The following is a 23250-nucleotide window of genomic DNA, read 5'->3' on the forward strand; positions in this document are numbered from 1 at the left end:
GGAAGCTATTTTAGGAACTGCTTTGGTTCTGAACCATATCTTCTATTTAATTTTGATTCTCTTTCTCCTCCTGTCCTGGATTCAGGAGCCGAATCAACAAACACCGTGTGCCGGGCGTTGTCCTAGGTGTGGGAAGTGCTTAGGCGAATGGGACAGACTTGGGAAGAGCCAGCCGGTGCCTAGAACAGCCTCCCCGGGACGAAGGGCCTTCTCCGTGTGTGTCACCACTCGTGTCTCAGAGCGCCTGTGGGGAGCCCCATGGTACCTCTGAAATGCCTGGAGCCAGGCACAGGGCTTCTCCTTGGTTGGGGCCTGTTCGTCGTAACCGTGGGAATTCCAGCCCAGCCCCGGAGGCACCTGAAGGCGGGCCAGGCGCCGGCTCCCCACCTGCCTCCCGAGGGCTAGGGATGGTGCTCCTTTGCTCCCTTCTCCCCTTCGTCCGCCAGGTATCAGGTGAGGCCGGCGGTCCGTGCTTTCCTGAGCCCAGACCTAGGAGCCACCAGGAGCCAGGAGGAGTGTCTGGCCCTGGATTCTCCGGTGGGAGCGGGTTTGGCGGTGCCTCCCCAGCTGGGAGATGAGGACCGGCGATGTCTGTCTCCTCCATCCTCCGCCTCAGTGGGGCCACACGGGAAAGGAATCCCCACAACCGATCCCCAAGCTTCAGAGCTGACATCGCGCTCTTTTCCTGCCACAGCCAGCAACCCTTCGCTTCCTCCGACCGGAGGGGGAGGGGATCGCCGGTGTGCGTGAAAGCACAGGTCACGTGTCCCTTGGATATTTGCGTGGGGGCCCTTTCCAGAAGCTGGAGTAAGAGGAGGAAATATCAAACTCTAGAACAAGTTCAGAGTAGGACTGCTGGCTTGTGCAGAAGGGTTAAAACATGGGAATACTTACCCCCGAGAAGGGAGGATTTCGGTGGAGGGGGTTTGATGGGCACAGTTCTGTGAATTTAAAGAACTGTCACGTGATGCGGGTGTCCTCCTTCCTCTGTGGCACTCCGCAGGGCCGCCCTGGGGCCAGCGGGTCACAGTGACCGGGAGACCAGTGGTGGATGCATGGAACCGGCTAATTTTCCCACCATTTGAGCCTGGGAGGATGTGAGGGAGGGAGGATGGGCGACCCTGTGAGGTAGGAAGCTCCTTCCGTGGGGCCATAGTGCGCACAGGCAAGCTGAGTGGCCAGCACACGGGGGTGCTGATGATAAAAACAAGAATAATAGCCACCGCTCACTGAACACTGTTCTAGGCAGAGCTTTACTCGTGTGGACACATTGAATCCTTACAACACAAGGGGTACAGAGGGCATATTCGCCCTACTTTAGAGACGAGGAAATTTAGGCTGAAAGATGAAGTCACCCACCCAGGGTCCCCCACCTTGGCCATGATCCCAAGGCCGGTCTTATATTGAGGAAGAGGAGGCCAGCTGACCTTCACAGGGGCTCGAAAGCCTCTCCCCACCCCACCCCCCAACCCCCGCCTGGCAGGTCATCCTGGCCCATTTGGATGGGGTTGGGCGGCGCTGTTGGGTGTGGGGAGAGTTCCTGCTCTCGGTGACTTCACTGTGGGTGCTTCTGCCTGGCCTCCGGGTCAGTGGGCGGGGCTCTGCCACAAAGGTGTCTGCTGGCTGCCACTGAAGGGCCTTTCTGGGGAAGTGGCTGGGGACTCCCGGGCTTATCTCAGCATCTCAGCTCCTCCTCTCCTGTGGCCTCCGATCCCCTGGGGGCTTGGGGCTCTCGGAAGCACCAGTGGTGCTTCTTTCATGTCAGCCTTCCCAGTGGCATCTTTTTAATTTTTTTTAAAATATATTTTATTGATTTTTTTACAGACAGGAAGGGAGAGGGATAGAGAGCTAGAAACATCGATCAGCTGCCTCGTGCACACCCTCTACTGGGGATGTGCCCGCAACCAAGGTACATGCCCTTGACCGAAATCGAACCTGGGAACCTTCAGTCGGCAGGCCGACGGTCTATCCACTGAGCCAAACCGTTAGGGCCCCAGAGGCATCTTGACCGGCAGCACACTCAGCCTGCAGGTGTCCCCACCCAGCTCTGCCTCTCCAGAAGGGCAGAGTGGCGTCTGGCTGCCGTGACCTGGGCAGGTGGCAGGACTTGAGCTGCCTTGTTTGGGGGGGCCAGGCTGGGATTAAGGAGCCCCCTGTTCTCCTTGTGGATTCCCAGGTCACCAGCCTCTGGTGACGGGGAAAGCCCTGCTGGCCAAGGGCAGGTTCTAAGAAGACCACGGACACACGATGGTCCCCAAACACTTTTTTTTTAATCCTCACCCAAAGATATTTTTCCATTGATTTCTTAGAGTGGAAGGGAGAGGGAAAGACAGAGAGAAATATCAATGTGAGAGAAATATCAATATAAGAGAAACACATCATTTAGTTGCCTCCTGCCTGCACCCTGACCAGGGCCCGGACTGGGGTGGATCCTGCAACCAAGGTATGTGCCACTGAGCCAAACCGGCCAGGGCCCCAAACACGTGTTTTTGGAGTAAATAAATACCCATTCTTGTAGGACTCACCTGCTTTCTCAGTGCTCACCTTGACCCCTGAAGATTCTGAAGTTTTCAGAGGGAGAGTGTTGGAGAATGGCGGGGTGCTCCTCTCACCCCAAACTACAGGGCATTGGGGGGAAATCTTCTTTCTGTTTTTTAAGGCACAGCTGTTACCGCTGCTCTGGTTTTGGGGAAAGAACAGTGACCCCAGAGGCCTATGCCAGACCCTACCTTAAGAATAATGGCCGAAACCGGTTTGGCTCAGTGGATAGAGCATCGGCCTGCGGACTGAAAGGTCCCAGGTTTGATTCTGGTCAAGGGCATGTACCTTGGTTGCGGGCACATCCCCAGTGGGAGGTGTGCAGGAGGCAGCTGATCGGTGTTTCTCTCTCATCGATGTTTCTAGCTCTCTATCCCTCTCTCTTCCTCCCTGTAAAAAAATCAATAAAATATGTTTTTTTAAAAAAAAAAGAATAATGACTGCCTGCTGGTCCCAAAGGGCTTCAAAGGGCTGAACCTTCTAGAATGTTTGTCCGACACCTTCCCTCTGTAAATCAATCAGGGACTGACTGCCGCTCACCGCCACGATTTTGGTCAACAACCCCTCCCCACACTCCAGCTTTCTGTAGGTACAGGATGTTTTCATGTCATCAAAGATTTTTGTGGATCCTTACTTTCGTCAAGGTTTCAATATAAAGTGCATTGCAAATATTGCCCCAGAATCTGACATTAAACATTAAATACGATGCTTTAGACTGCTCCCAGCCCCTCCCGCCCAACAGGTGAAAGTCTCACCCCTCGAGGCCTGGTCCCTGCTCCAGCTCCTGACGAGGCTGCCCTTGCCGGAAGCCCAGATTTGCGCCCTGGTATGCCCGATGGCCCCGGTGCCTTGCGTCTTCCCTTTTCCCTTTTCAACTGTGGGGATGGGCAGGGGCATGCCCCTGCGTGGGGGAGAGGGCAGTATGGAAATTACAGCTCCAGTCACAGTTGTTTGGGGAACCCCCTGTCCTGTCTGTGTTGGAGACTCTTGCTGTCTAGATGTGACTCAGCTGAGCAAAGCAAGCGTTTGTTCCGGAGCAGGAAAGAAACTCCATTTTTGAGTCACATGGTGCAGCTCCTGTGGTCACGCAGAGGTCAGTGCAGCCCATGAGTCATCAGTTGCCCAAGTTCTCTACCCTAGAGACAGCTCCTCCTCCCAGAGCTTCGATCCCTGATCGAGAACAAGAACCCCAAGAGCAGCCAGCGTACTACCTAAGGGTTCCAGCCTGAGGTTGGGGGTGAATGGCGGGACCCTCATGTCCCCCCCTCCCGGCCTTTGGCACGGGCCGCAGCTTTCCCCGCGCAGGGATGGTGTAGAGCTCTCTTCAGTCCGGCTCACATGGCCCAGCCACACTCCATCTCTCTGGAAATGATTTCCACCCATTGACAAGGCCAGGATTTCAAGAGCAGCCAGCCAAGAGGCACGCTGGCTTCCTCCCCGAGTTTCCAAGAAGACTTGGTCCCCCTGCGCTGTGGGCAGCCCTGGAAGCCGCTGGTCCAGGGGCTTTGGTCAGTGGAATGGCCACGTCCACCCAGCCCCAGCCCATCGTCAGAATAGCAGGTGCCAGTCCCCTTGCAGCCTGGATTTTGCTCGAGGGTAACTCCCGCTGGGGCAGGAACTTGGACTTAAGGCCAGTGACCTAGGACAAGATAGACGTGTCGGCCTCTTTCACTTTCTCAGGAGGTGACAGGAGCTAGCTTGGGCAGGACATTTTGGAGCCTGGGTATTTTTTGTTCTTGTTGTTAATCCTCACTCAAGGATATTTCTTCTATTGATTTTTTTTTTTTTTTTTTTTTTTTTTAGAGACAGTGGGAGGGAGCGGGGGGGGGGGGGGGGGAGAGAGAAACATGGATGTGAGAGAGACACATCGATTGGTTGTCTCCCGCATGCACTCTGACTGGGGCCAGGGATCGAGCCTGCAACCGAGGTATGTGCCCTTGAATGGAATCGAACCTGGGATCCTTCCGTCCGAGGGCCACCGCTCTAACCACTGAGCGACCGGCTAGGGCTGGAGTCTGGATTTTTGGCCTCCGTGGCTGACTGACTCTCAGTCTGCCCGAGAGAAAGCTCCTGCTGACCAATATCCCATTCCAGGCCTGACCTTACCCCCAGACAAACATGCCCCATCACTCTCCCGTCTCTACACGGCCCGTACTCCACGTGGAGTCTCCGGGGGTGCCGGGGTTCCCTTCCACCTGTGCTGAGAATTCAGGACTTGACGGCCTCCTCCCCTCTCCCTCCCCCTGCAGTCATGGGAGGCCCGTGTGCTCGGGGCCGGCGGCTGCCAGGCCACTTGCTGTCTGCTGCCTGGCTCCAGCTCCCGGGCTGAGGCGGCGTTTCGCGTCAGCATCTGCATCTCACCTCTGCCAGGACCTCGCCTCCAGCACAGGCTGTCCCCAGCCCTTGTCTCTCGGATTTGCACTTGGCACGTGGCGCTGTATTGTGTCCTTGGAGTGTTTGCTGTCCCTGCTGGGCCTTGTTTCACTTCAGCTCAGCAGCCCGGGGGGACGTGCAGTGGTCCCTCGGGTTGGGGACTTGCTGGGGACCACTCAGGGGCTCTGGGGTCGTTGCTCCAGGAGACGGCCGAGCTGCGGCCTTTCAGGCAGACCATAGCGTGGTCATTAGTGTTGATTGGAGCTGTTGACGGCATGTTCTTCAGGAACCTTCTCCCCGTGGAGACCATCTGACTTTTAATCTATGAGTAACATCTCTGACCCCCTCGACCCAGTACATTTTCAGAATTTTCCTGATGATATATATTTGTGGATTCTGTGTTTTTGTTTCTTCTTTCTTACCAAGTGTTTAACTGACCCGGCCATTTGGCTTTTACTTGATGTCTCTAACCTTTTTTTTTTCTCCAAGCTCTTCCTTCGTCTTGGGCCTACCACCTTAGTCTTGTCAATACGAAGCCAGGTGTGGTCGGGCCTGGTTAGTCCTTGGATGGAAGACAGGGAATGCCAGGTACTGTAGGTTTTTCCAGGGGTTGGTAGGCCTTTCCTTCCAGTGCCCGACAGGATACCAAGTACAAAATCATCATTGCCCGTCGCTGTTGTCATCATAGTGATAGCTGGCATCAGTTAAGCATTTACTTTGTATTGGGCATTGTGCTGAAGCCTTCTGTGTCACATAACATCCTCACCAAGAAAACTAGGGAGTTTGGAGGAAGCTGAAACTAGAAACTTAGATCAAATAAGTTACTCGAGTCTGTATAACTAGTAAAGAGGCTGAATTAGAATTTAGACTCAGCCTGTCTCATTGTAGAGTCTGAGTTTTTAAGCACTATCTTATATAATAAAAGGCTAATATGCTAATTGTCCCCTCAACTGGGAGTTCGACCAGGGCACAGGGCCAGCTGGCTAACTGCCGTGGCCCCTCTCCCTGGCTGGCCTCGCCCTAGATTGGCCCCCCCACCCCAATTGGGGGCGGGGCCAACTAACCTGCGGCATTCCTCCTCCGGCCAGCTGGACCTCACCCGTGCACGAATTCGTGCACCGGGCCTCTAGTATATATATATATATATATATATATATATATATATATATATATATATAGTGCAGTAGCATTTACTTACTTAATGTTTGTTGAACAGCAAGATTGCTCCAATAGTCTGCCTGGTCTCCATGGTAACACTAATTCTGATGAGGATAACACCAGCACTTTTTGAATACTTACAGTGCTAGGCTCTGTGCTAAGGTGGCAGACATCAATGAACCTATTTAATCCCCATTTTGCAGATTAGGAAACTGAGGCTCAGGAAGGCTGAGTTAACTTGTCCTAGGTCTCACAGCTACAGTATATATTTAGGACTTGGATGCAGTATGAGTCTATGCTCTTGATCACTGTGTTAACTACCTACAAAAACAAGACTCATTTTTACCTCTGCCCCGTTGTTCTTGCTCCCCATTCCTCAGCTGGCTTGCTTCTTCTTTGTTTATCCCTGCTCACTGTATTCTTTCTGAGAGGCCTTGGCTGGATCCCTCCTCTCCGACTATTTCTGTCCACATTGAACTCCTTTTGCAAAACTGGCTCTTTGTTCGTATTTTCTTAAACTTTACTTGTCAAATCAATAGTGCTCCATAATACGCCTATTTATCTTATTTCTTTTTTTAATTTTTTTTAAATTTTCTATTAATTTTAGAGAGGAAGAGAGAGGGAAAGATAGAAATATCAATGATGAGAGAGAATCATCGATTGAATGCCTCCTGCATATCCCCCGATTGAGCCCGAAACCTGGACATGTGCCCTTACCAGGAATCGAACCCTGACCTTCTGGTTCATAGGTCGATACTCAACCACTGAGCCACACCAGCCAAGCATTATCTTATTTCTGGCCAAAGGAACAGAACAGGGAGCTCAGAAACAGACCCACACACATCTGGACACCTGAGCAGGGGCCACTGCTGAGCAGTTCGGCATGGACAGTCACTTGAATAAACAGTGCTGCTGGGAGAGTGGATATCTACAAGGAAAGAAATGAATGACCACTCCCTCGCAGCACACACAAAAATACATTCCAGAGAGCTCATCAGTCTAAATGCCCGAGTTAATACAAAGTGAAACTTCATCTGCGAGAGAACATAGAATATCCTCATAACTTTGAGTGGCCATACATTTCTTAAAGAAGACACCGAAAGCACTAGCTATAAAGGGAAAGACCGATAAGTTGATTGACATTAAAATGAGGAACTTCTGATCATCAAAAGTCATGAATAAAAAGAGAGCAACGAAGCAGAGTGGAGATGCAGGCTGCACCTATAACTGGCAAGTGGATCTGATTCCAGCACATACAAAGAATCCATAAAATCCATAAGAAAAGAATCCCTTCCCTCAAAATGGGTCAAAAGAATGCCCCATACTTACAAATTGTGGGTTGTATGTGGTGCTCTTCTCCCAACCTCAGGTTTTAAGCAGCTGGCCCTGATCGTGGCACAGCCTGGTGGCTGGCCTGGGGAACTGTCTGGTCCCAGGGTTCTTGTTCTCCTCCGGTGTGTGTGGCCCCGGGCCCTTCCTTTCCCAGTCCTGCTTCACTCAGCTGTTTATTTGGCCAAGGTGCCTCTTTCTCATGAATCCATTATAGATATAGATATAGATATATAGACAGATATAGATATATACACTGAGTGGCCAGATTATTATGATCTCTGAATGCATAATAATCTGGCCACTCAGTGTAGGTATATATATATATATATATATATATATATATATATATATATATATATATTTTCCTCTTTTCCTTGGGCTTATTAATTTTTGATCAGCTGTTTTAAGAAGATTTCTCCCCAGCTTTCCCCCAACTCCCCACCTCCTCTTTCATTTCCCTTTTTGTACCTCCTTGTTTAGCCTAAAAACTTGTGGTCGTAAAAGTTATCCTAACATATCTGAAAGCCTTTCGGGGAGTAGGCTTGTCCTGCGGGCCCCGGAGGCAGAGGGAAGACCTGAGGCTGGTAGATATGACCCGGAGAGACCGTTCCCTTCAGTTTTGTCCCAGTTGTGGGACCTCCAAAGGTGGCTTGGGAGTCACAGGGCCAAGCAGAGGCTAGACCACACCACGTCTAGGTCACGGTGTTGTTTGTGGAGGGCCCGGTGCCGTGGACGGGCAGCTGGATTATGATAATCCCTTCCGGTTTTATCAACAAAGCCCTGGGCGGACCCTTTGCGGGTGCTCAGAGCAGCACCTCTCAATTGGGAGACTCTTTTCTGCTCCTGCTGGGTCAGGCTGGGCACAAACACCAGCCCTTTAATGGGGTGATGAATATTTAAAAGATTCTGAGGCGCGCTCTACCGCAGCCCTCAACACAGAACCGGTTGACAAGCACTGAGCTGAAGGTCAAGGGTCCCTGGTTTTGGTCTGTGTCATTCTTTCCTCCAGTAGCAGCCTCTGCGAGGCAGTTTCCTATTCCGTTATACTCTTCTTTGTTTCTTTATTTTCTTTAAATCCTCACTTTGGCAGTGACTGCTCTTATTTTTCATTGCAAACGTATCGTATTTCGGACCCATTACCACAGAGCAGACAGACTGGGAGGTGTGCAGGTATGTTTTGGCTTTTAAAACTTTGGACAGTGTTTAAAAAATCCAGAGTTTAGCCCAGCCGGCGTGGCTCAGTGGTTGAGCGTTGACCTATGAACCAGGAGGTCACGGTTCGATTCCTGGTCAGGGCACGTGCCGGGGTTGCAGGCTCAATCCCCAGTGTGGGGTGTGCAGGAGGCAGATGATCGATGATTCTCTCTCATCATTGATGTTTTTCTCTCTCTCTCTCTCCCTTTCCCTTCCTCTCTGAAATCAGTAAAAATATATATTTTTTAAAAATCAAGAGTTTAATATAATAAATCTGGATTTCCGACTTCTCCTGAGAAATGGGGTGGTCTGGGTTCCTGGGGTCCCCATCCCCCGCTGGTCCCCCGCAGGCAGTCTGGGGAAGGGGTTGCTGGTGAGGAGAGGACCCTCCTTCCACTTGGCACATCCCCCCAGCGGCTTCGCCTTTCTTACCTGCCTGCCAGCCCACAGGCATTTGCGTTTGCGACATTCTGACGAGACTGAACTAGGTTTTGTGGGCTGTCCTGGGAACGCAAACAATCCTGTTTAGTATATTTCAGTGGGAAAACGAATATCAGCTTTTAAAGAGCAGAAATATCAACAATGCGAATTTGGGGATGCTGACAGGGTCCTCAGCTAGCATGGTATGTCTTGAGATGAAGTCCTCTGTCTTACAGTGCTTGCTGTGTGTGGCTCAGCCCCTCATCGGAACTTAAGAAATGACGTTCTGAGTGCTCGCCGTCTGCCCTCCCAGGCGGAGCTCAGAAACACCCCGTCCCTGTGGGCCTGGGCCTGTCAGTTCCTCCCGAGACCGCATCGGCCTGATCTCTCTGCAACACCCACTCTGGCCCTCATACTGGTGTGGCGTTGGGGATCGGTCCCCTGCCCGGCTCCCCTGTCTGGAGAGAAACAGTTTCTCTCTGGATGAAAGCTCCTGTCCCCGCTGAGTGGGTCCCAAGGAGGAAATGAGAGGACGCAGAGGTTGCCCCACGCCTGCTCTCCTGGCCGATGCCAAACGGGAGTCTGTGGCAAGGACAGGGTGCTCGCATTCCAAACCCCGGACAAGGGCTGGGTAAAAGTTCAGCTCATTCCCTTTAAAGAAAAAAAAAATTCTTCGTCTTTGGCATGGCAAAGTTTTGACCCAGATCCGTCAGAGGCCATGGGGAGCTCGCGGGGTTGGGAGAGCGGGGCTGGTTTCCGAGGCCTGTAGCTGCAGAGAAGCCCAGGAGCACCCGTGGCCTGCTGGGCCGGAGTGGAAGCCCTGCCTTTGCAGGTCTGCCCCGGCCCAGCCTCCGCAGGCCCCCCGAGTGTGGCGGGAGGAGCCAGCCCCTTCTCCTCACTCCCAAGTTATCTCTACCCCCCGAAGTCAAACACGGCACGCAGCACCCTGTAAAGTCGCTTCCTGGTAGGCGCGAGCGTGCTTGCTAAGTAAACATCCTCCCCTGTTTTTTTGGAACCAAATTCGTTTCTGCTTCCTGGTCATCCCATTTGGGTGTTTCTGTTCTCGGTGCCACGCAGAATCGGGTTAACAGAAGAAAGAGCTAGAACTGGGCAGAGGCGCCTAAAACGACCCGTTTCAACCCTGGTGACATGGTAAGAACGGTGATGGGGTTGTGGGAAGAAAGAAGTAGAGGAGAAGACTTAGGTGAAGAGTGAAATCTAACAAAACCTTCCCAAACACAGTGCTTGTCCTACTGCTTTGCAAGTCAGAGTCGGTTCCGGCTGAGCCCCTGAGACGGGGACCTTTCTTTGCATTTACCCAGGCTCAGTGACTGGCCACGGCCGGCCTCTACCTGCAGCCTCTGTGGCTGTGAGCGGCCCTCCTCGGACCCGAACTTGCTCTTGCTCCGTCTCTCATGACTTATTTGCCTCTTCTTTCTCACTTCCACCCACCCGTGACATCCCCATCGCCATGGCAGTGAGCAGCCACGTCATTCACCAGGTTCGCCGGGTGATGGGCCAACTCTGCGCGGAGCCCTACTTCCCTCTGGTTCTCTGTCCCGGAGCAGGAGGCTCCCTGGCAGAGCTCAAAGCCCTTTGTTTATTTGATCCTGGGCTCTTGGATAAATCAGGAATGTCCTGACATGAACTTAGGCATGTTTTTCTTCCATGGAAAAGGAAACTCCGGCAAATGGTGTTTAAGTAGGCAGAGGACCATTCCGGGGGGCGGGCTCTAGTTGCCATCAAGGCCGCGTTCCTTTGGTCATCGGACCAGTAGGTAACTTCTTCGTTGGCATGCTCTGCCCTGGAGCCCAGAAGGTGTGAGTCTGGAGCACTTTGCCCCCCGCTGGGAGCCTGGCACCGATGCTCTGGGCTTCTTTGAAAACCGTGGCGTGCCGTGGTTGGCTTCCAAGTGGTCTTCTTGCTGCGTGAGACCGTGGCCCAGGGTAGTTGCTTGAGGAAGGCTGCCGGGGAAGCAGGGTACGGGGTAACGTGGCTGCCTGGCCTCTCTTTCTCAAGCCATCTTCTTGGGAGGGGCAGGGTTCTTGATGTGAAGTACTTCATGAGTCACCTGCCCCAGGACTGAGTATCTCCCTCACTTCCAGTCAGGTCTAGCCTCGTGTGGTGCAACTGGTTGTCAGGAACCTTTTTGGGTCTGGGTTCTTTTGATGTGGTGATGTGGGGCCCAAGACCCCCCTGGGTCTGCCTAGGTATACAGGATCCAGTGATAGCATCGGGATTGTTCTGGAAACATATCTGAGTCTGTGTTTTGCTGCAGTGGAGACCTGTCAGTATCCTAAAACAGTCTCGGGCCTTCTCCAGAGCCATGGTGCCCCTCTCCCTCCCCCCAAGCCCCCGAAAGAGTGTCCAGGTGTGTGAATGCCCAGGCATTACCATCGCAGGGGCAATGGGGGCGGGCTGGTGGCACCTCATCTCACGTGGCTGCCCACCCCCAGAGAGAAGAACCCAGTCATTGGCCACTCCAGGTCTAGGCTTGGCTGCCGCTCTGTTTTGCTGCTTTTCATGTTGTCGGAGGATCTTCTTGGGAACAAATGACTCAGCAACCTGGATCTCTGAGTGTGGCATACGTGCCTTTGGAGAAGCGATTGGACGGATCCACCCCGTCTCTAAAATTCTGAGCTCAGGAGGATCGGAGACGCAGACGGTTTTACTCTGGGTTCGTCCGGCTGCCACTCAATTTGGACTCCCCAGTTCCTGCCCCGGTACGAGGATCTCACTCATGGGATAAGCCAGGCAATGTTTTAATTACACTTTTTGTCTTTAGGAAATTCCAGGGAGGCAAAAAGGTCCTGGTTGGTGGCCCAAAAAGCTAAACGCAGCAAAGATCAGCCACGCTGTCAATCTGGACTTGTCTGTGGCAGAAAGAGTTAACAGGACAGTGGTCTCAGGGTGAGGACCATTTTTTTCTCGTGGCTGGGAGAAGCTCACAGGGCTCAAGAAAAGATGACGCAACGTTTGGTGTGGGACAGCCCTGTCCGCCTTGTGGGCGCTGTCACTCAAAGAGTTAAGCTGGCCTGGTGGCTGGGAAGCCCTCAGGGAAGGTGTGAGCCTGCAGGGACCAGGCTCTCGATGCCCCAGAGCAGTGAGGTGTGGGGTAAAAATGGGACAGGAAAGTGTGGCCAGGGAGCCGAGTGCAGGCCTAACTTTTCTTTTTTTTTTTTTTTTTTTTTGCCTTGTTTGACCAGCCTTGGCACTGCCCTCAGGCTCTCCAGGGGAAAAGCTGCAGTTCTGCTCTTGCAACACAAGGAGCAGACTGGAGAATTTAGATCTGCGTCACAGAGCTCAGAGAGAGAGAGAGGGGGAGAGGGAGAGAGAGAGAGCGCTCCGTCGATAGGTCTGCTAGCAACAGCCGTGCTGCAGCAGAGAGAGAGAAATCAAGAAACAAGTCATAGCAACACCGGGCACCAGGTTCTGCCAGCTCGCTTGCCAAGCCGTTCAGAAATCTGTTGGGGGCTGGGGGCCTCTGGGTAGCCTAGGCTAAGAGGATGATACGCAAGGTGGCACGGGCGGTTCCCGTGCGGAGGAGGTGGGGATGGGGGGGGGGCAGGGGTGGGAGCAAGAGGTTGTGGGGCCACCGTGGAAGACTTAACCGGACCGATTTCTGGAACCTTCGGGACTGCGGCATCTTACAGCCGGACCAAGATTTAGGTCTGCGCAGCCGGCGATGGGCGGTCCGATGGGCTTCAGGACTTGATGGCGTAACCCTCTTCTTCCCCCACGTACGTATTTGCTGGGATCGGGGGCGATGTCTCTGTGTATGTGGGCGCTCTGTCTTTCTCGCCTCCTTTCTCACTTTTTTGCTATTTTTTTCATGGAGGGAGGGCTTTTTTTCCCCCCAACTTCAGTTTCTTTTCCCTTCGTGTCAGCTGCTCAAACCTGTTCGGGGGAGAGGAGAGAGGAGCAAGCTGTCTCAGGCGCCCCACCTGACCTCCTAGTCTTGCTCCTCTTTTTCTTCTATTGGGCAGACACACGGCCTGGTTTTCCAGGTTAAGTGTCAGCACTTGGTCTGTCTGTCCGTGCAGGGCTCAGGTGGAAGGGGGGGCAGTGAGGAGGAGAGGTCCTGAGAGGAAGGCCAGGGCACAGTTTTCCCAGGGGCTGCCTTATGGAAACGTTCAGCCCTGAGAATCTGGCTGGTGAGGAGCAGGTGGGCAGGATGGGGTGTGGGCTGGGAGCCGTGGGGTGAAGCTGGTAGGTTTGTCACTGCGTAGTTGGGAAAAGTGGGGAATGGTGACGCAGTCACTGTTGCATCTTGTGAGGATCTCTAGGGGGACAGGTAGTGAGGTTCCCGGGGTGTGTGGGGCCAGCTGAGAGGGTTTAAAGATGAGCTGAGGAGGGAAGCTAGCATTTAGAGATTAAATGTCATCCCTTTGGCGTTGGAAAGTTGTTTACCTTGCGCTCTCTGTGTCTCTCCATGTTGGCACCCTTCCAGTTCACATGTGATGGCCTTCCTTGTACTGCTGCATCATTAACTAAGTGACTGAGCTGGCCTTCCATTGGCCAGGGGAGGGCTCTCACTCCAGACACTTCCTCTGATTGGTGGGTTGGCCCATGGCAGGTGAAAACCTGTTTTTCATTGGCTGAGGGCAAGGTATCAAATCTGAATTTGCATTTCACTTGCTTAAAGGGGAGGGGGGAGAAGCCCAGCAGCTTTCTAAAATCTGTTTAGGGGTGTGCGTCTGTGCTCCTGGGTGCCTGCTTTTGACTGACCAGTGGAAGCCTCTTCCTGAGCCTTTTTATTTCACGCACTCTAAGGGAGAGGAGCTTAGGGCACCCCAAACTTCGCCGAGGGCGAAGGGTTGGGGAGCTAGACAGGTGCCCAGAGGGTTGGCCAAACTGGAAGAAAATATCTGTCCTTTAGTTTGGTGTCAGAAAAGGGAATTTTCCAATCAGCCACACCTCAGTGTTGCGGCAAAATAATTCTTGGCTCCCCTGGAAACGCCCGGGCAAGGTAGGGCAGAGCCGCTGCTGCTGCTGTTGCCACCACCCCGGGCTTCCTGCTGACTCTGGGCTACTCCCAGGGGGACGAGAGATTTGCATTGACGTCTGGGGCTGCCCAGAGCTGAGCCCAGTGTGGGAAGGACCTGCCTTCTGGAAGCTGCTGCTCCCTGGTGCTTGCAAAGGTGAGGATGGGACCGACCCCCGGACGTTGCTCAGAAGCTGCGTATCGGGTGGGGTTTCGGGGAGAGCCCCTGGGCCCCGAGAGGCGACACAGGCTTGTCCTTCTGGGGAGAGACGAGAGTGAGAGCAAAACTAGGACAGCAGGCTGTGCCTCTGGTTGGGGGGGCAGGGGACATGGGAAATTCCGGGTTCCAGCTCCCCATCCCATCTGGGTGCAGGTCTCACATTTGTGGGGAGGGGGGTCTCCGAGCCCCGGCCCGGCCCTGCGCAGTGGCCCCCGCCCATGACTGCGCAGCTGGGAGCGCAATGCGCCCTGGGTCTCCGGCCTGGGGCAGCGCCGCCCTGCCGCTTACATAACGGAGGGCACGGCTGCGCCTTCTCGGCCCTTCCTCGCCAGCCTGCCTCCCGGCTCCCGGGGCCCACGGAGCTGCGGAGGGTCTCGCAGGGGAGCCAGGGAAGGTTTCGCTCTCGTCCCGTCAGAGGTAGGAGCTAGGTCTGCAGACAGAAGGGGGCCGACTGCTGGTCCTCGTGTTGGGGTGTAGATCGTAGGCTGTCCTTCTGAGTGCCCGGGGCCACCTCGGGCCCCCAGGACGTCCCCGGGGGACGGGCTGATGCCCTTCCTTCCCGCTTACGCTTCTGGCTTTTGGAATGGCAGTTCTGATGGGAACGATGTGACAGTTGGGAGAGCGAGGAAAGGTTGGGGGGGCCCCCGTGGGAGTGGGTGACCCTTGACTGCCCTTGTCGCCGGCCCTCCCTCCCCTAGGTGGGCTGACAGTATTCTTGGACGCCTTGTCTTGCAAGGCTGCCATGTTGGAGGGGTGTGTGCTGGTCCCTGACACGGTGGCGTTGGTTTTTCTGGGCCTGCTGTGCCGGTTCTGCAGTGGGCGGGGGGCGGGGGCTGTGATGGGGGGCGGGGGCAGAGGCGGGCATCGGTGGCTGCCGCAGTGAAGGTGGCCCAGTCCCAACCCCAAGCACAGCGTGGGCCCTGCTGACCCAAGGCCTGGGTCGCCATGCCTCAGCCTCAGGCTCAGGGCTGTTGGGCAAACGGCTGGATCTTGGGGGGGGGGGGGGGGGGCGGAGAGGAGGCAGAGCCATGGCAGCTCATCTCAGACGTGAGGGATCCGTGCTTAGGGTTCCCCAAATAGGTCTGCCTCGGGCAGGCAGCCTCCCCACGGGCAGGGGTGGGGTCCCTGGCAGTTTGAGGATCTGTTCCGATGGCCCTGCCTGCTTGCCCTTTTCCCCTCTGTTTGTGCTCAGGCCCCTGCCAGAGCCGATCCCCGATCCCCGAGCCCAGCAGGCGCCCTGCCGTCCCCGTCCCCGTCCCCGTCCCCATGCCCATGCCGTCCCCGGCCGGCTGCGTGCAGCGGCCATCTTGTCTTCCTGCCCAGAAACGTGAAATGGTTTCTCCTCGATCCAGAGGAAAGCCTTCCCCTCGCAGGCTGCCTGCCGGGGGCTGTCTGCAGCCAGCCTTAGATCCTGTCCCTAGGTGGCCACAGATTCTCGCAAAACCAGGTGACTTCCTTTTGCCTGCTTTTCCCATCTCCGTTTTCACGGGGGGCATTTTCCGTGGCGCCCACCCACCTGCCGCAGTGCCCGCTGCCCCCGGGGACCTGTCCTCCCCTTCGCCAGCGGGGTCCTCAGAGCCACCCCTGCCCCCTGGGGCCAAGCTCCCACGGGCTTCATCCCCCCTTTCTGCTCCTTTAGTTGTTTTTCGTCTGTAAATCTCACGTCACCTATTAGATGGTGAGCTCACACGTGCCCATGGGTGCCCCCTGCCTGCTGGGCCCCCCATCCAGCTCTCGCACGGCGTCATTTCATTTATTCCTCACCCCACCCTGCGGGGAGCATCCGTGGCTGGTAAGTGTTCTGATCATGGTTAGAACCCTGGTCTCTCAAAGCCTTCGTGTGTGTTTTCTCTCTCCATCCTCTGTGTCTGCAAAATGCCTTTGAACGAGGTAGGTCCCCCAAACGTGACTATTTCAGGGATTCTGTACGTTCCTGATGCATGGTGGGACTTTGGGTGGCCGGTCTTTTTGCACCCAAGGTCTGGGTCCCTGAGCTGGCCCATACCACCCTCATTAACTTTTTCCTCTTCCGTTGTGGCCAGTCTCACTCATTAGGCCGGCTTCCTTTTTTTTTTTTTTTTTTTGTAGCTGAAATGGATGGATTGACAAACCTCCATGATCCTGGGAGAGGAGGAGGAGGAGGTTGGGTGGGTTATGGGATCTTCTGAGCAGACATAAGCTCCAGAACGCAGACGCGAGTGGAGAGCGTGGGCGGCAGGGAGCAGGGACATTGATTATTCCTGGACAGACGGAGGTTTGCTGTCTGGACCCTGCCTCATCTTCCCCGGGCGCTTTTAGACCAATTATTTGATCCTCCTAAGTCTTCGTGTCCTCAGTCAGGGAGAGGGAGCCACGGTGACGCCACAGAAATGCCTGCTATCTTGCCAAGCAAATAGGTCCCCCACCGAAAGTGTGGCTCCCTGGCCCCGACCCAGGAGGTTTGCAGGGACGTGAGGCAGGAACAGCGTGAGCTGGCTGGGCTCGAGAAGAAATGGGGGAGAGGGGAGCTTGCGTGCCTTCAGTGACAGCAGAAGCAGAATGGGGGGAGTGGGGGGAGTGGGGGGTGGGAGGGGAGGTCACCAGGCACCTGAAACCTGCCCCTCCACCGTCCGCATGGGAGCGAGGCCGTGGGAAGGGAGCCGGAGGACTGGTGGTGGCAGGGGGAGGGTTAACCGGGGCGCCTTCCTGGGAGCCTTCGGATGCCAGGTTAGTCTCCCTCCCCTCCTCGCAGCAGTGGCTGCCTGCTTCCTGCCACGCATCCGTGGGAGGGGAGCCGGGCACCCTGAGGCCCCTCGTCACCCATTCTGGGGCTGCAGAGCGGAGAGTGACGACAGCCATGAGTCGCCAGCCGACGGCAGCGGGGACCCTGGTGACGGCCGCTCGGCTGTTTTTTTCCTCTCTGGATGATGACTCAGTGCGTTGGGAGCAGGAAGATGGAGCGCTCCGCCGAATGGCCAGGACGTTCTGTCAGCATGAAAGCAGAAACAGCTCGTCGGGGCGCCGCGCTGACCCCGCGGCTCGGGTCGTTTTCCAGAGGGGCCGGGCAGCAGGAAGCCCACCGCTGCGGGTCGGGGTGGGGGAGAGCCCCGGGGACTCACCAGGGTTCTGTGGGCCCTCGCACTTTAGAATCGGGAAAGAAAATGCAGCTGTTTGTGTTTTTAGATGAACTTGACAAACAGGGTCGCTTCTGGAGCTCCTCTCACGAGTCCCGAATGGGAGACATCTTACCAGGGCCCTTGGGGATGCGTCCCTGTGGCTCGTGGCCTTGGACAGAAGGTGGGGATCTCTTCTTGGGGTGGGGGGCGGGGCCAGCAGGAGCGCTCCGGGACCCCACGAACCAGTGCCCATCGTGGGGATGTGGCGTCTTAGGTTTCCGCAGCTGGCATCGTGTGAAGATGGGGGAGACACGTCTCCGGCCTTTAGCTGAAGCTCAGCTCTTGGGTAGCCTGCTTGGGCCTCCCCTTTCCTGCCGTCCCAAATCAAAGCTTACCACCCCCACCCCCACCCCTTCATCTGCCTCTCTCCCTTCTCAGGCAAAATTGTAGACCTTGAGTTCCTGACCTGGGTGTGTGTGTGTCATGGCGGCTCAGGGTTCTAGGCTTTTCTTGAATCTGCCGCATTGCGCCGGGTGCATGTGACCTTCCCCCAGGCCCCGCCCGCCCGCCGCCCCGCCCCGCCAGGCCTGCTGGGGAGCCAGAGAGAACACGGAGCTCCATCGCCGCTGAATTGTGGCCAAACCATCATCCCCAGCCTCTGGCTTCGCTTTCTCTCCTCTCCCTTCCGTGTCACGGGGCAGAGGAGCAGACAACCTGTGGGTGGGGTGGAGGGGCAGCCGGCCCCGGGGCTCCCTGCCCCCTTTCCCTGGGTCCCGTGCCTGAGTCTCACGCTTTCCCATTGCTGATGCCTGCACCTCCTCCCTTCCCCAGCGACCTCCGGGCGTGACTCACTGGGGACCTCTGGGAGGAGTGGCTTTGGGGCCTTGGGAGGCGGAGGGAGCAGGGAGACCTGACCGAGGTCACAGCGGACAGTTGGTCGGAGCAATGGCTGAGCTAGCCGTCCCCACCCCGAGCCCACAGGCAGCACCAGCCCCTTTGCGTCATGTCTTTTTGAGCCTGAGCACAGAGCAACTCGACCTACAGACATTCATATATAGTGGGTGCCGGATGCTTTGAGTCCCCTGTTTCTTGGTCCAGAAGCTGTGTGTATGAGGAGAGCCCCGATTCTGGACTTCAGAGAGCTCCGTGGTCCCTCAGGTTTTGTTGTTGTGTTTTAAAAAAAATAATTTTATTTATTTCACCGAGGAAGGGAGAGGGAGAGAGAGATAGCAGCATCAAAGATGAGAGAGAATCATTGATTCCTTGATCAGCTGCCTCCTGCACGCCCCCCACTGGGGATTGAGCCCCCAACCCGGGCATGTGCCCTGACTGGGAATCCAACCATGACCCCCCCTGGTTCATTGGTCAATGCTCAGCCACCGAGCCATCCCAGCCTCAGGTTTGTTTATGAAAGGGCTGCTGGACAGGCCCTTCTTGACCAGACGCTGTGCCCGGGGCACGGGTCTTTCTCCAGGACAATGTGTTGCTTCTGTCACTGGATGCTGAGCAGCAGCGGAGGGCCATGGCCCCAGGGCCACAGCGTGACCCTAACGGGGCCTCACTGGAGCCTGCACAGTGAATTGCTTGCGGCTGGCCCTGTGGCTGAGTCCTCCTTTTGCTTCTTCGCCACAGAGAACTCAAGAGGAGTTGAGCTCCGTCCGTGACAACCTTGTGGAGACTCGGCCCAGCTGAGGATGGTGCTGGTGTGCAGAAGACAGCCGTCATACCGTGGGGTCATGTGCGCCCGTTTGCATTTATTTGAAAACCCCCCAAAAAAGAGATGCGTGGCAGCCTGGCTCCGTGCAGTAAGTATTTGTCTGCGTCCTTTTATTCCTTCAGACATCGGAAGCAGATAGATGTTTTTTTTGCCCCGGCCAGCTGCCGTGCCTTCTCCGTTCTGTTCTGGCACGCCCCACCCTTGGTCCTCCGGAAGAGAGGACTAGATTGCTTTTCTCGTGCTGCGGAGAGCGGTAGAGACGCTGGAACTCCATGTTCAGCCCCCACACTTCCCCCTCTCATTTAGGAGACGTCGACTTTCCCTAAAATAGAGCCAAAAGCCCATGTCCCTCGGTGCAGAGTGTTCATGGGCCAAATGGAAGGACCCTGGTTGCCCTCGCTGCCCCCGGCAGGGAGGTGAGGCTCTCAGTTGGCTGGCTGAGGGAGGCTGGTCCTTGCCAGCATCTAGCATGGTTCTCTGCCAAGTTCTAGCTCCAAATCTCTAGGCCGGTTGGAACCTAGACTATATATAGCCTTTGCTAAGCAATTCTTATCGGACGTGTCTGCCCTCCCCTGTGGGAGAGGAGTAGTTCTATCAGAGAACCAGAACCTAGAGAGTGAGGCATCTCTGAGGGGCCTTTCATTCTGGGAAGGGCATGTGTACGTGTGTGTGTGTGTGTGTGTGTGTGTGTGTGTGTGTGTGCACTTGAACTGTGTCTGATTCAGGGCTGCCACACTCTCTTTCCCCTAATTCAGATGCGGAGAGATACAAAGGTCACATGGATGAGGGCCCTGATGTAGGAGGGGCTGACAGCTTCAATGGATATGGGTTTTGGACGAGGAGAGACTGGGCCCTGGACGTGGCTGAAGGCACAGCGTGACCCGTGGCGAAGACCAGGCTCCGGTATGTCTTCTCGGTTTCCTGTTTGCCTTGCTTTGACCTCCCCCTTCCTTCTGTAGGACCTCTTGTCTTCCCTGCCTTTCTCCACCCCTTCCTCCTCCTCCCTTTGATTTTCTTTAGGATCCATGAGGGCAAGCTCCGCTCCGGCATCCGGGAACTGCGCCTGCTCCCTGCCCTCAGCCCCTCTGGAGTTTCTGGAAATCTGCCTTTGCTAGGCAGAGGTGTCGGCCGTCCTCGGGAGAGTTGGTGGTGACTGGGGGTGACATGGTGGGTGGTACAGGCAGAGTGGGCTGGATCTCTGCCTTCTCCCTGTTGTAGGTGCTGTTGAGCCGCCACTCTGCGGTTCCGGGACCGAAAGTGCTGATGGATGTGGCTCATCACCCGGCTGCTCAATGGAAACCTGATGCAGCATGGAAAATATGATTTAACCCCTTCTCTGCCTCCCAGGTAAGTCAGGTGTGGGCTGTCCCCTTCTCGTTTTCCTCCAACCCCTTCTTTTCCCAGGGAGACCATTTTCCTTATGCGGTGAGCAATCCTTCAACTTCTTCATTTCAGAATCTCCCAAACAATTTTTCCCTCCTTTCCATTCTCTTCCCCCCAGCTTTTTCTGTGAATGGGGTGAGCAGCCAGCAGATACTTGGGGAAGGTGGCCAGCGAAGCGACCCGGCTGCTAGGGTGTGTGGGAGATGGCTGGGAGGTTGCTGGGTGTGGCTGTTGGCAGAGCAGTTGTGTCTCCCATGTCACTGACCGGTACTCTCCTTAGCCCCCCAATATATCACCTCGCCTGAGATTCTGGGTGTAACCCCTCAAGGCTCTGGGAACCTGCCTGGGACTCGGGTATCCTCTTCCCGGGTCATCTCTGGGATGTCCTTTCTTACTCTAGACACCTTTAGCCTTGCTGGCCTCCGCCTAGAGCTCAGTCTGGGTTTAAGACTATGATCTGGGCAAGTAGATTTTGGGGCTCTTTCCCTACCCTTTTTTTTAAAAATATATTATTATTGAATTCAGAGAGGAAGGGAGAGGGAGAGAGAGATAGAAACATCAGACAATTCAGAAAGAGAATCATTGGTTGGCTGCCTCCTGCACTCCCCACACTGGGGATTGAGCATGAAACCTGGGTTTGACTGGATTTGAACCGTGACCTCCTGGTTCATAGGTTGATGCTCAGCCACTGAGCTACACTGCCTGGGCTGCCTACCTCTGTGTGTGTGTGTGTGTGTGTGTGTGTGTGTGTGTGTGTGTGACTTTCTTCCTCTAAGCTATTATTGCCTTGGCCTTAAAAAAAATTCCACTCCCAGTAAGCCATTGCAGAGCATCTGTAGGCAGTGGATGTAGAAATGTTTTTCTCTGCCTCGCTTGATGATAATAGCAACGGTGATTAAAAACGATGACGGCTGCAGAACTGGGGAGGCCTGTCGCCTTGTAGAGACAATTCAGAAAGCCTTGGCCGCGTCGCCGGGAAACCTTTCCCCTACCGAGTAGATTCCGGCACCGTCCTGGGCCGGTGGTGCTGGTTGGAATTAGCCAGAGCAGACTTGCCTGGTGTCTGAAGAGAAAAGGGGGGCTGCTGCGTAATTTGATGACACCCTCGGCTAACACCTGGAGGCCCTGTGGGGTCCCGCCTCTCCGCTCTCTTTTCCCCACCCCACTCCCTTCCGCCCGCTCTCAGGGAAGGCAGGCCAGTGCGGCCTCCGCGTTTCATTTCTCTTCCCCTCTGAGAGGCACCTGTGAACTGGCTCTGAGCAGCCTGAGATCCTCCTTATGGAGGAAAGGCATCCAGGGCTGTGTGGATGAGCCGGGCGTCTCTTCCTTCAAGGAATTCGACCAGTCTCAGCCCCTCCAGCCGTCATGGAGCAAGGCATGGCTAAGGGTGTTGGGTCTGGAACACGAATAAAGAGAGGGATCAACTTTGGTGCAGCTGGGGAGATGAAGAGGCGCGGGCCAAGTCCCTCAAGATGTGCCGGCGGGAGAGTCCGGCCAGCGCCGGCTGTGGGGCTGGAGCCAGCCGGGGCTGTTGGCCATGCTCAAGGGCCTCTGCTCTCCCGTGTGCGGTGCATCCCTGGCCCGGCTCGGGGTGACCACCGCTCCCATTCATAGCCCTGCCTGTCCAGATGGGGAGGACCAGGGTGGGAAGCTAAGGGGCAGTTGCCTGTCACCTCTGTGGCCTTTCCAGAACCCGGGTTGGCGCTTCCCTGTCGATTTTCCTGTGTGTGTCCCTCGCCTAATGCTTTTGTCCCTGCGCACCCGCCTGGAGCACTGTGTGTTGCAAGTCAGGCCAGCAGAACAGTTGACACCTCCTGGGCGTGGGTGGGGGGGGCCGGGGGGGGCGGGGGGGCGGGGGGGGGGCAGCGGTAGGACAGGAGGCATATCTGGCACTTTTTTTCTTGACCTTTGGATCCTTGTGGTCTGGAAGCCAGGAGGCAGGGTGGGGCCTTTCCATCCGAGTCCAGCAGAGGTTAACAGAGCTGGTGGCACCAGAGCCGTGGTGGTGTGGCTTGGGCAGCAGGCACTGGAGGTGGGGCCCTGCCGGGGGACCTGATTGGTCAGCACCTTCTCGGCCCCATGGAATTCTGGTCCGGTCGGGGCTGTGAACTGTTTAATGCATGCCTTGGCTCTGTCCCCTGGCACCAGTGCCCCCAAGGCTGCAGCCACAGCTTTAGAGAGGATCTGTGCCCTGTGCCGGTCACTTTTGTGGGCATGTTGCCTTCCTGGGAGATATGTAAGAGCTACCGACTGCCCTTTCCCACCGGCTGGCTGCTCCAGGGGGGCCTCGCTCTGCTCTTCTGGGACCTGCAGTGTCTGTGAGGAAAGCAGAGGCTGGGGCGGGTGTCCTGCTGGCTCCCTCCACAGGCGCTGCTTGTGGGCTGATGGAGCCCGGGAGCACCTGCAGGCCCCAAGGCCCGTGCAGACCCTGATGCAATCCTGTGGAGCCTGGGCAGGGGAGAAGCGGGGGGAGGAGGATGGAGAACGCCACGTAGGGAGATGGCTGTGCATTGTCTGACCACAGGTTTAAGGCCAGGAGGGCGTGGGAGGGTGTATCCCGTGTTCAGCCGGGGCTGCCTGCTGGGGCCTGGAACGGCTGTGTGTGTGCTTGGAGCCCAGGTTGGGGTGGGTCCGTGCGGAGGCTGGACGCATGGGATGGGCAGCAGAGTTCTTGGTCTCAGCAGGCAGCCCCGGGAAAGGGGAACTGACCTTTGTTAAGAGTCCGCCTCTGCTTATCTGCTTTCACCATCAGAACAACCGTACCAAGTAGGTGTTACTTCCCTTTTATGGCTAAAGAAACGGTGATTATGAAGTGACTTAACCAAGGTCACACACT

General features: G+C 55.7%; 1 long non-coding RNA gene across 3 annotated transcripts; it reads left to right on the forward strand.

The window, feature by feature from the left end:
- The first annotated feature begins 11434 nt into the window (after positions 1–11434).
- Positions 11435–22225, forward strand: LOC307093099. Of its 3 annotated transcripts, XR_013812927.1 has the most exons (4): positions 12773–14156; positions 18947–19119; positions 19787–19934; positions 20250–22225. It is a non-coding gene; the product is annotated as an uncharacterized lncRNA (long non-coding RNA). The 3 variants fall into 3 exon arrangements; XR_013812925.1 differs by lacking the exon at positions 12773–14156 and adding an exon at positions 11435–12755 and having other exon boundaries at positions 19787–22225; XR_013812926.1 differs by having other exon boundaries at positions 19787–22225.
- The last annotated feature ends 1025 nt before the right edge of the window (positions 22226–23250 follow it).

Source organism: Cnephaeus nilssonii (assembly GCF_951640355.1).
Source record: "Cnephaeus nilssonii genome assembly, chromosome: 21".
Classification (NCBI taxonomy): domain Eukaryota; kingdom Metazoa; phylum Chordata; class Mammalia; order Chiroptera; family Vespertilionidae; genus Cnephaeus; species Cnephaeus nilssonii.